This window comes from Schistocerca gregaria, chromosome 7, assembly GCF_023897955.1.
Source record: "Schistocerca gregaria isolate iqSchGreg1 chromosome 7, iqSchGreg1.2, whole genome shotgun sequence".
In the NCBI taxonomy this organism is placed as follows: domain Eukaryota; kingdom Metazoa; phylum Arthropoda; class Insecta; order Orthoptera; family Acrididae; genus Schistocerca; species Schistocerca gregaria.
In genome coordinates, this window is record NC_064926.1 from 188801090 (window position 1) to 188815041 (window position 13952).

The following is a 13952-nucleotide window of genomic DNA, read 5'->3' on the forward strand; positions in this document are numbered from 1 at the left end:
TACACGCACTATGTAGAAGGACTTTTGAGTTTAACTAAGGAACAACTGGCATAGAACCATGTTGTCTGGAGTAAATAGAATGGTAAGTGCACTAAGAGAAAATGAAAAGACTTTAAAGTCGGGAAAGGAAGAGATAGAAAAATTCATTATTTCATGTGTTAATGAAACAGATATGGGATTTAAGAGGGTTGCGAAGTTTGTAACAATATTCAAGCAAATGTTGCCACTCTCACTTGTATTTGGGGATACGCAGACGAATATGAGCAGATGATAAATGGTATTGTTAATGCACAGAGACACATATTACAGCTACAGATAATAAATCCAATATAAATTGTAAGTTTCTAAGTTTAAAAAGAGCTGTGTTGGAAGACGTAATTTTCTGAAGCTGAATCATCAGGATACGTCTTGTTATATTAATTGACTTCAATGTATTCATAGCTGGCAGTATCTTAGGTTACGTAATAAATAGTCCCTTTTTGGATAATAATTTGTACAGAAAGACTCCCCAGTCAAAAGTAAAGTATATATCTATTCAGCCCGAGAAAGGGCTCTTACTATTGTATGAAGCAAAGAGGCAGTATGAAAAGCATTTGGCTAAACAATTAAATTGTAAGGAATGAAATAATAAGAAATGGCTGTACAGACAAACGTATACACTACTATCAACTTTTGATCAGGAAGAATATGAAGCAAAGTTGGTTCAGTCAGTACGCGTAACTCTAAATGACTATGTAAGGAAAAGAACAGTAGCTTTAAATGAGAGTGTTTGCACACAAATAATAACAAATCATTATATGTAGTTTCTAAAGAGGTAGTTACCCATTGGTTCTGAATCGTATGGCAGGACTGAACCAGAGACTTCAAGGCTCTGTGATAAGCTAGTGTACGATTTTATGGACGCAGGCCATAGGGTTGAGAACTGTAGAACGTAAGTTCCCCAATCATACTGTAATCATTGATGGAGACTTTAATCACTCAACAATTAACTGGGAAAATTACTGTTTTGTTTGTAGTGGGTGTGATACGACATTCTATTAAACATTACTAAATGACTTGTCTGATAGTTAAGAACCTCGCTCAAGATGGAAATGTATTGCAGCTATTAACAACGTATAGATCTGATCTGTTTAATGCCGTCAGCATCGAAACTGATATCAGTGACCATGGCAAAGTCGTAGCAACAATGAGTACCTAAGTACCAAGGACAACTAAAACAAACAGAAAAATATATACGTTTAATAAACTAGATTAAAAGTCAGTAGTGTCATATCTCAATGAGTAACTTGAAAATTTCAGTACAGGGCAGGAGCATCTAGAAGAACTGTGGTTCAGGTTTAAAAGAATAGCCGACCACGCACTGCACCAGTAGAACAGTCCATAGTGAGATGGAACCTCTATGGCACACAATCAGCTTTTAAAGAAACAGAGATAACTGCATAATGTGTGCGGAAAACAAAGCGTAGGGCTGCAGATGGAGAAATGCTGAATGAAACGTGTTTGGCTGTCAAGAGAGTAATGCACGATGCCATCAATTACTACCGTAGCAGACTACTCTCAAATGATCTTTCACAGAACCCAAAGAAATTCTGGTCGCATGTAAAGGCTGTGGCACCAAGGTTAGTGTCCAGTCCCTAACGAATGAGAAAAGAACTGAAATCGCAAGTAGCAAAACAAAAGCTGAAATGCTTAACTCCATTTTCAAATGTTCCTTTACAAAGGAAACCCCAGGAGAATTTCCTCAGTTTTATTATCGTACCTCTGAAAATATGAATGAAATAAGTATTAGTGTCAGTGGTGTTGAGAGGCAACTGAAATCGTTAAATCTGAACAACGCTCTAGAGCCCGATGGAATCCCTGTAGATTCTATACCGAATTTGTCGCTACGTTAGTCCCTCTTTTAACTATAATGTGTCGTAGATCCCTCGAACAAAAAATCGTGCCCAGTTAAAGTAATAATTTTTATTACGCCTGCAGATGCTGCTATATGAGTAAGCCTTGAAACCGGTAGTGTGGTTAGTAATACAAAATTTTACCAGCTGTCAGCGGTGTTCGCATTTATCACGATGCAAAAGATAGACTGTTGAAAGGAGTGAAAAAATAAATGTATGTAGTAAATGTATAGGAATGTAACGAGACTGTTAACACAGACAGACGGAATAATATCTAAAAATATCATTAAGAAAGATATAACACTGCAGATAAATTTGGACTCTGTCGTATAATAAAAGTGAAAAGACAAACATTTGCTTGTCAGATTTAGTATTACCTTTAGATTACGTTGTTATGCAACTAGACGACTTGAAAGTTGTGAGGAAAAATTAGATTACCTAGAAATAAAGATTGGTGAGTTGTAGGAGGAGATGAGACACTCCAGATACTTAACAAATTTTTCTGGTTTGACATAAATAAGCATAACACTTATTATGTTGATTACATTAATATCCTACTGGAGAATATGTAAGTGTTGCAAAGATCGTTTTAGAACTATACAGAATTACTTTCATGATTGTGATAGTTGTGTAAATTTTTTTGTTAGAATTACAATAGTTAACCAGTGTCCAGAAAAGAAACTATCCTTACGATCTCCTAGTAGGAATACAGAGGAAATAGTAATTTATAAAATGAGTCCTAATGACTAAGATGAGTCCGTATCTTTTAAAAATAGGAGTTAAGATCTAAGGAAAAATCAACTATTCTCGTTACGAAGAATATTGTAATGCGGATGATGTAAAGCCAATATATTCCCTTTCAAAAAATACTGTAATATGAATGCTTTAAAGCCAGGGTATTATCTTTCAAAAACTACTGTAAGTGAATGATGTAAAGCCAGTGTACCATCTTTCAGAAAATCTTGATAGAATAATGTGAAAGCATGCATTCTCTTTCAGAAAAGAATAATTGAATTTAATTCATATGTTAAATGTGTTCACAATTGCGAATATGGACAGCCATCAGCTGTAGGACGGATAACGACAGTGAAAATCTGTGCCGCACCGGGTCTCGAACCCGGGTTTCCCGCTGATTGCGAGCGGTCGCCTTACCCTTTGGCTGTCTGTGCCCGACTCACGGAAAGACTCAAATTTCCATATGTCGTCAAACACGCGTCTACAACCTGTACGTCAGTTATGTATATTCCCGTATAGGGAAGTCATCTTACTACAAAGTCGTTTGCCCTATGTCGACGTGTAAATAAGATACTGTAGTGCCGGTGTTATTCTGAATTACGACGCAAAGTTCCTTTAGAGATGCATGTAATTCAGAACAACACAGACACAGGAATATCGCATTTATCCGTCGACACCGGGAAAGCGACTTTCAAGTAAAATGTCTTACGTGTACGGGAATATACCGAATGGATGCACGAGTATAGATTGTAGACGCATGGTTGACGACCTATGGAGGTTTGGGTCTGGCCGTGAGTCGTGCACCGATAGCCAAATGGTAAGGCGACTGCTCGCGATTAGCGGGAAATCCAGCTTAGAATCCTGATCCGGCACAAATTTTCACTGTCGTCATTCCATTCTACAGCTGATGGTTGTCCGTATTCGCAATTGCGAGTACATTTAATGTATTTAATAACGGTTGTAGTCGCCTTAGTGTCTGTACATGTCCAAAGGAACTTGACTTCGTAATTCACAGTACCACAGGCACTGCAATATCGTATTGAATGTAATTGTTGTAGTATTGAAACTGTGCACAAGATAAGAAAATACTTGACTGCAACTCTTTTAACTATGTAAACCATGTACAAGACAAGAAAAACAAAATCCAAAATCAGGACTCAAGAAACTGACTCCACATTGAAGAGACACACAAATTTTCCCAAGGGGTGATGCGTCCCGTCCACAGCTAAGCAGACAAGTCCAGTAAACAATGTGTAAGTTATCTAGAATTAAAATGACAGAGCTGCGGCGCAGCAAATGCATTCATAGGGACCATACTGCCAGGTCGGGTGGAGAACGAGAGGACTCTGGAATAAGTTATTTTAGACACTTTATATGAGGTGAGGTTCTTGGACAATAAAGGATAACTATGATGACAGAATAAATGAAGCAATGGTCTTGTCTAATAAAGGAGTGAAACAACGAATGTGAGCAGTGAAAGAAAAAGGCAGGTGGCTTGTGGTGGGGGAGACGATAAATCAGAAAAAATCAATGAATGGCTTAGAAGACAGTTCTTTACCGTAAAGATACAGGCTTCCTATCCCCTGCTCTCAGCCTCTGAAAGAAAACTGAAGAATAAAGGACAAGGGTATCCATTAAGGTGATGAAAGGCGTTCGATGGTATGTTATGTGTGGGGTCAAAGGGGAAGACGAACGAAATGCTAGGGCAGGCTGTCCAGAAGATGTCAGCCATCAAAAACTGCACAAGGAGTTGCAGAGCTGAACAGAGAAGTCAGTAGACAGTACAGATTGAGCGCGAGGAGTTGCGAATGGAGCAACAGCAGATGGAGACAGCCACAGTGTTTGGCTGAAGTCACTGGTAATGAGTTAGATAGCTGCAATGCTCTGAAAGGTGTTGGGAATGGAGCAACAGCAAATAGAGACAGACAGTGTTTGGCTGAAGTCACTGGTAATGAGTCAGGTAACTGTAATGCTCTGCTGATTTTCGAATTTGCACGATGGTTTTCCTTAGCAGACAGAGCGTCGCCGAAGAGCCACTGTCTCTGTAGACGGACATGGCTTTAGTATCGAGGCATCTCAGCTAGGAATGTCACTTTGTAAATGACATTGTCGTGGAGAAATTAGTCACATAATACAATCTCCCTCTTGAAAGTATCCTTTAAAATTATTTTGGTTTTATTTTGAACCTTAGATAACTCAGTTTCATAATAGGGTACCCATTTAAAAAATGGTGTTTTTTGATTTTGAAATTTAGCTGGCATAATTGGTTGGCCGTTACTTTGGTACTTTATGTGACTTTGCGCATTTACAACTGCGAGAGAAACCAAATATATCTGCCTGCGAGAATACAACATGAGTTTGGCCCTACTTAACGATCTTTCAAAATAAATAAGTGTGCAAACTGACGAAATCTGAACTTTACTATTAATCTCTTTAGCTAAACAAAGTGGTCCTGTATGTTAATGAGCTACCTAATAATACTGTTCATGAAATGGTCCCTGTGCGTTGATAATTTTTATAACAAACTGATACTTAAAAAAATATCTTAACATGTAGCGTAATTACTTGGGAATACATGCTTGCTGCTCTGCGTGCACCAGTTGCAAATTTCTAAGTACCTTTGCTGACAGCTTAGTGCAATGCTCCAGACAGCAAGTAAACAATTTTATACACATCATTGAGTGAGATACGCTTTAAGTAAAATTGACTTGGATCGAGGATGTGGACAATGCTCTTAGGTCAAATATTTCTTTAACAAACTGTTTTTAAATTATCTGATAATATTATTAGTTCCACGAAATACATGTTACAACACTCATTTACACTGACAAAGGGCAAATCGATATAATTGTCTCACTCTCACAAAAGTCAGGCAAATAACGCAGGTCTGCCAAAAAACTTTTTTCCTCATCTGCATGAGATATTTTTACTGAACTATATGTTTTAGAATGCTCTGATTTCAGACGTGATGTCCATTTTTTTCCATCAAATACGTTTTTTTTTTTTGCAAATTCAAACACAAGATATTGGTCAATGCACTAGTTTATTCAAAATTATGAAACATAATATAGCGTGTCTGCTGACCCAAAAGTATCGTGAGTATTTTGAAGTCCCCACAAACCATCCATTGATGGTCCTAGTATTTGATTTCTTCCAGGATAATGACCAAATCGTTATAGTTTTCGTCCATATGCACAGAATGCCCCGCAAATTTATTTCCATTGTGCAGTAATACTACTTTAAGACTAGTTTTGGATGAATCAATGAATAGGAGCCATTCAGATGAGTCATACTGCATATCAAAGCAGTGCATGAGTCCTTCCACATCAGTGCAAAAAACTAAATTTCCTTCTTTTGAAAAAAACTGGGTAAATTCTTTTTCTCGGTGTCTGTACCATGAAAATGAGGTGTCAGATGATAAAAGGTCTTTATTTTTTAATCTGGAAGCGAACAGTTAGGCTGCATCTTTTGAAACACCTAAATCTCTTACTAGATCATTGAGCTCACTTTGAGAAAATAGTTGAGGCCTTTCATCTTAGTCTGAAGAAAAATCTGAGCTTAATTCATCTTGAGGAGGAAATGTAACTTCGTCCTCCAACTCGCTCGGGTATTCATCCAAACTGGAAGGTGGCTGTGGGTTAGGTATTTCCGAGCTATGGGGCACTGGACGTAAAGCTGAGTAAACTTACGCTTCTTTTGTTTTTTGAATGAATCCCTTTACGTCAACTGAACAGAAATAGCAATCAGTGGAATGGTTTTTCTGTTAACGCCATATCATAGGAATTCCAAACAGAAATGCATTTTTCTTGCCGTTAAACCACAAACGAAGATATTCTTCACATCTTCTACACACCTTATGGGGGTCTATGGTTTATCTTGATCACCAAGTTTTAATTTAAAGTAAGCAAAATAAACTTTCCTCACAAAATCACTTATGTTTCTATGTTGGCTTTTAATAGTGTATAAAGCACAGATATAATAAAAACTGTTTGGAGAAATAACACAACCTCTTGTAGCCATGACTAGACGGAAACAACAGCACTGTTCACTTGAATAGCAATAGATCTACTGAGAGTTTCTCTTCATTTTATACGCGATGCAAATCGTCATTTGACTTGTCGCAACACGATAAAACTGAACAATAAGATTGATTGCATTTGCTTCTGTCTCCCAGGAGTTCACGGTAAAACCTGCAAACCTGGTGACATTGTAATTTTTTTTAAAATTTAAGTTTATTTTATCAGTTATAATTGATATAATTTTTAATAACTATTAAATTACAAAACCACATAGGTTTATTACTAATGAACATAAATACTGCAACATACATAAAGGTCTATCTGACAGACTTTTTTAAATATTTTTCCTTTTTTTGGGAAGACAAAATCTATAAGAAAATGTTAAATAATTCTATGCAGTTTTTAGTCGCAGACCTCTTTAATTGATAAAGATAAAAATATACCTCACAGTGAAAACTACACAATCTTCAGTGAAAAATCCAAACGTCACTGATATGCATGTCTCTTTCGACAATGATTCTCACTACTCGCAACTGCAGTAAAAAAAAAAAAGCATTGCCTTCATCTTCATTCCTCTTCATAATTTTTTCAGTCTACATGAATAATCAGATCCTTCTCCTCTGTCTCGCAGTATTCAAGCACAAACCATTTTACTTAAACACAGATTCGCTTGACTTCTACATTTTCACGAGTCTTCCGCTCGGCGCCTTTCTCACTATTACCCAAATGATAGAACTCCCGCGCACCTCGCTGCCAACCAACGAGGACAAAACAAACACATCTTCCAGCGACAGAACTACTGCGACCAAAGCCTGCAGGCAAGTTGGCTGGTTGATTGGTTGATTCGGGGGAGGGGACCAAACAGCTAGGTCATCGGTCCCATTGAATTGTGGAAAGATGGGGTGGGAAGTAGGCCGTGCCCTTTCAAGGGAACCATGCCGACATTTGCCTGAAGCGATTTAGGGAAATCATGGAAAACCTATCAGGATGGCCGGACGCGGGCTTGAACCGTCGTCCTCCCGAATGCGAGTGCAGTGTGATAACCACTGCTCCACGTCGCTTTGTGCGCGCGAATAATAAGCAATTAAAAGTTGGCGCTTAGCGTTTGAGACATAGAAACTATGTACAAATTCCAGAAATCCAAATAACGAACTCCTAATAAACCTGTTTCACTCTCACTTCGATTAACCGACTGAATTCCCTGCAGCCTGAACGCCTGTCACTCATTCCCTTGCAAAGCCCGCGCTCGGTACTCGACAACGTTCAAAAATCTCAGACGTGTTCCGAATGCACTGACAACCATTCACAGTGCGATCCTGGAGACCATCGACTGTATTAACGGGGCACGATCATACCAAAATTACAAAAATTACACAATTTTCTCCACAAACGTAAAAGTCAACAGGTACAGATCGGCGGATCTGGGAGGGCGGGGTATCGGCTAGCCACTAGGAATATACATTTGTTGTCGAAAAGCTATTTACCAGTACTTAGGTATCCACAATGATGAAAAATCAAACGAGGGCAGTTTATCAGTTTGTGATTACGCCTCCCTAGTGGCCTCGGACGTTAACAGTGTTGTAACAGTGGCATGACTTCTATTGTGCGTACACCATACCGGAGGAATTACTGGTTTCCAAAGCTGTGTTTATTTGTATTACTTGCTGTTCCATTGTCCTCCATACGCCACTTGCGCTTTTACCTATAATGGTCAAATACCTTACATCTCGTGAACTATCAGAAGACGCAACCAAAAAACAAAAAAAAAAAGCCACAGACCCGAGTGAAAGTCGTAAATGTGACCGGTACCTACAGCCAGGCGGAAGCGTGCTAGGTACAAAGAGAAAATTATTTGCTCTAATTTATGGCATCATACAATACCCTGACGACCACATAATAGACAGTCAGTAGGTGTGATTATAAAACGTGCAGTAACAACATGGCTGCTTGTAACTGAAGACTACGATATGGAAAAATCTAGAAGACGCCATTACCTAGCCCGAGATGTGAAGTATATGGTGATGGCGCTATATATACTCGTATTGCGTGCCACATGCAATATATGGTTAGCAGCTGCGGCAGATGTCTGCAGAATAAAGAATAATTTCGCTAAACACTGCAAGCTGAATCACTTTTCACACTGAGCGATACGGTGTAGTGGTTAAAGCGCTGGTCTCACCTTTCGGAGCGAATCCTGTCTTATGTTCCTTATAGCTTCCCTAAATCGTTTGAGGTAAGTCTCAGAACGGTTTCTCTGACAAGACGACACACAATAATCATTACACTCGGTGTCCATTCCAAGCTTAAAGGACCTCGTTCTCGACACAGCGATGAACACTAATCCTTCCTTCTTTCCATTTTTATAGATGGCTGTTCGTATGTCATACCTTGTTCATTCACCTTTACGAAGTGTATATCAAATGGAGTTTCATTCATCGTGTGCCCTGTTCTCACGAATGAACGTTCCACAACAGACTGCACGCAACACGAGAGAGCAATAATTCATTCCTACTTGTTACTGAGCTCCCCTTCCGGGATGACAGAAAAAACGATTAATCTGTTGCTGCGGATACAATGAGCCATCTAGTTGATATTCACTGCCTTTTTTTATAATGTTGTCTGTAGGTATCATACCGGATGATCAAAAAAGAAAGATTTCAATAGTTTATTACAGACAAACTATAAAACATGTAAACACATGTCACTGAATAAAGTTCAAAGTTTTTACGCAGCTGAAAATGGCTCAAATGGCTCTGAGCACTATGGGTCCTAACTCCGGAGGTCATGAGTCCCCTAGAACTTAGAACTACTTAAACCTAACTAACCTAAGGACATTACACACATCCATGGCCGAGGCAGGATTCGAACCTGCGACCGTAGCGGTCGCGCGGTTCCAGACTGTAGCGCCTAGAACCGCTCGGCCACCTTGGCCGGCTTTACGCAGCTGAGTTATTGTTTGTAGAAACATGGCGAGTATCCCACAAGACAAAACGTTTTATACAGTGCAGGTATGAATGTTTTACGTGTTGGAATTTGTGCGAACTCAGTCTATTGTTCAAGTACAATGTGTGAATTCCGCCGTCGATTAAGTAAGAAGTCACCTCTGCATAAGTAGATTTATGACTTGCGTACAAAATTCTTGGAAATTGGTTTCATAAGCAAAGGGGAGAGCACTGGTAAGCGACGCCCATCTGATGAAAACGTCACGCGTTCACATGGAACCGCCGTAAGACTGCAAGACGGGTAGTCCAGGAACATGAGCTTCCTCATATAATGATGGGGTGTGTTCTGAAACGAGGCCTGCGTTTGAAGCCCTACAAGTTAGACTTACTACAGCAAATATGTCCAAGCAACTGTACAAATTTCACTTCTCCAGGATATAGAAGAAGACGCTTTTTCCGAATAACTGACCTTTTTGGACGAATCGACGTTTTATCTGTCGGATAAAGTACACCACCATAATGTAAGAACTTGAGGGTCTCAAAATCCTTGTATCGTCGTCGAACACGAAATAGACTCGCCGAAACTGTGAACTTAAAAACAGATTCAAAGTTTATAGATCTTTCCTATTGGAAGAAACCGTGACAGAGAAGTCATAGCTGACAAGCTGCAAAATTGGGCTGTTTCCTCAATTTCACAAAGTTTACATTGATTGGATTTTTATGAACGACGGTACCCTGGTACCTTGAGGTACAGTGTTATCTTAACCCCACAATCCCACAACGTTGAATTGGAAGATGTGGACAACAAGATCTTGTTCAGATATTTAAGATAATTCTCATTTACTGTTCCGCCTCAGTTGCACACTTTTTTAATTCGATTACTTGTCTCAATCACCCTGGATCATCTTTAGATCTAAAGCAAAGCAAAACTAAATATGTACCATTTAATATTTTACAATGGTAGAAAAGAAAAAAAGGACTAGCCATGGAAAATTCCCTAGCTGGCATTATGGCTGAGATTTTCCTTAATCATTTACAAAACCAATTTTCCACTAACAACCCTGCATTAACCCGCAAAGCTCTGTAAAATTACCGTTCTGTGGATGATTATAATTAAAGTAGATGAAAGCGCTGTGAATGAGAAGCGGAGAGAATGAGTACTATGCACCCAAAAATTAGGTTTACTACTGAGGACGTAAATAAAGGAGCCATCAACTAACTCGACATTACAGTCCAAGAGAGACGGGTAAACATCGTTTCAGAGTGAAAAAAAAAAAGGTTGCGAATGGCTCTGAGAACTATGGGACTTAACTTCTCAGGTCATCAGTCCCCTAGAACTTAGAACTACTTAAACCTACCTAACCTAAGGACATCAGACACATCCATGCCCGAGGCAGGATTCGAACCTGCGACCGTAGCGGTCGCGCGGTTCCAGACTGTAGCGCCTAGAACCGCATGGCCACACTGGCCGGCTTTAGAGTGCACAGAAAACCACTTGTGCAGACATTATTAGTGACTAAGTCTTGGCACCCTGAAAGAATCAAGATAGCATATTTTCGATTCATGATTAAAACTGCGACTAAGCGAGCATGAGTGGGTTAAAGAAACAGCTATTATAAAGCGTGTTGCAGTGAGCATAGGTTATTCAGCCTCAACAGTAACTAAGTTATTACAGAAAATTAAAAGGCAATAACGGCGTAAAATCAATGGCAGCACCCCAACAGGTGAACAGGAAGACAAGAAAGTCGTGTTCATGCCCAAGATTTATAAAAGACGTGTATCAGAATAATTGCTAGACAGTTTCGCAATACCAGTTTAGGGTTTAAACTAATGACATTATTTGCTTCAAACTGAGGCACCGTGTGAATAGAAAGGAATAGAAATTCACTGCAGTAGGTGTATATAAACTAAAGTGTGCAAACTGTCGAAAAGTTTACGTAGGTCAAATAGGCAGGACGTCTGAAATACGCCTCAAAGAGCACGCTTTAATTCACAGTTATAAAACAGTGGCGAGCATCTTCTAACATCGAAGCATGCTGTTGGAACTATTGACACGCATTTGGCAGTGCTGCGTAATCAGCCTAAGGGACACCTCCTGACAATATGGAAGAAATTGAGATTTTTACACATCGCCTGCACGAACTTGGCATTACATTAAATTAGCAGAAGGATTTTATTAACAACGCATTTTTTGGATACTTTGAAAGCGCCTTCCAACCGTCCATCTCATCGCACTCACCGAGAGGAGGCAGCGGCTGCGCATCGACTCACACACACACACACTGCGCGCCTCTACGCCACCAAGCAGAAGCATATGCAGTTAACCATAACTGTCGCATCCCGTCCCTACTACTTCAGTTGCTGCACATAGTTTGCCCTTTATAATTTATTGGTTTATATTTTTTACGGGTAGAAACTTTCAATGTTTCCATTTTTTAACTCATAATATTTAATGGCACTTGATGCAGTTCTATGACCTCTACATAATTGCACTTCTGTAATTTTACGATCTTTATGTATTTCACTATCTATACATCCATTATTCTGGGCCTATAGTTTTAGCATTTCAACGAAAAAAATCTATATACAGTTTCATTTTGATACTTTCATGTACTTGCCCCCCTTCTTGCACCGGTATACCGTAGGTCTCTAGAAGAGCGTAGCGTTCCAAAGGATTGGAAAAGGGCACAGGTCATCCCCGTTTCCAAGAAGGGACGTCGAACAGATGTGCAGAACTATAGACCTAGATCTCTAACGTCGATCAGTTGTAGAATTTTGGAACACGTATTATGTTCGAGTATAATGACTTTTCTGAAGACTAGAAGTCTACTCTGTAGGAATCAGCACGGGTTTCGAAAAAGACGATCGTGTGAAACCCAGCTCTCGCTATTCGTCCACGAGACTCAGAGGGCCACTGGTTCCCAGGTGGATGCCGTGTTTCTTGACTTCCGCAAAGCGTTTGATACAGTTCCCCACAGTCGTTTAATGAACAAAGTAAGAGCATACGGACTATTAGACCAATTGTCTGATTGGATTGAAGAGTTTCTAGATAACAGAACGCAGCATGTCATTCTCAATGGAGAGAAGTCTTCTGAAGTAAGAGTGATTTTAGGTGTGCCACAGGGGAGTGTCGTAGGACCGTTGCTATTCACAATATACATAAATGACCTGGTGGATGACATCGGAAGTTCACTGAGGCTTTTTGCGGATGACGATGTGGTACATCGAGAGGTTGTAACAATGGAAAATTGTACTGAAATGCAGGAGGATCTGCAGCGAATTGACGCATGGTGCAGGGAATGGCAATTGAATCTCAATGAAGACAAGTGTAATGTGATGTGAATACATAAAAAGATAGATCCCTTATCATTTAGCTACAATATAGCAGGTCAGCATCTGGAAGCAGTTAATTCCATAAATTATCTGGGAGTAGGCATTAGGAGTGACTTAAAATGGAATGATCATATAAAGTTGATCGTTGGTATAGCAGATGCTAGACTGAGATTCATTGGAAGAATACTAAGGAAATGCAATCCGAAAACAAAGGAAGTAGGTTACAGTACGCTTGTTCGCCCATTGCTTGAATACTGCTCAGCAGTGTGGGATCTGTACCACATAGGGTTGATAGAAGAGATAGAGGAGATCCAATGGAGAGCAGCGCGCTTCGTTACAGGATCATTTAGTAATCGCGAAACCGTTACGGAGATGATAGATAAACTCCAGTGGAGGAGTCTGCAGGAGAGGCGCTCAGTAGCTCGGTACGAGCTTTTGTTGAAGTTTCGAGAACATACCTTCACCGAAGAGTCAAACAGTATATTGCTCCCTGCAACGTATATCTCGCCAAGAGACCATGATGATAAAATCAGAGAGATTAGAGCCCACACAGAAGCATACCGACAATCCTTCTTTCCACAAACAATACGAGACTGGAATAGAAGGGAGAACAGATAGAGGTACTCAAGGTACCCTCCGCCACACGCCGTCAGGAGGCTTGCGGAGTATGGATGTAGATGTAGATGAACTGACGACCTTATACCTCCAAAGTTTTACAATTTAAATATCTTCAGATGCCTATTCAGTTTTCGCTACTGTATTTCCGGTTTTAAAATCTTCTATATTATCATCTTTTACAGATTAACGCATCCATTCTGATATCTTAACAGAAGGTTTTTACTTCATTAAGTTTTTGGAACTTTGGTGTAAGACCCTCTCTTGCTGATCCCATGTCGTTCCTGCCACTGTTCATCCCCCCACTCCCCACCACCTCCCCATTGTCTTCTTCGCCTGTTTTGAATCCCTCCTCGGTTCATTTACAATTTCACTATTTTATACCGTTTACATTTTACATACGCAATGCTCTACAG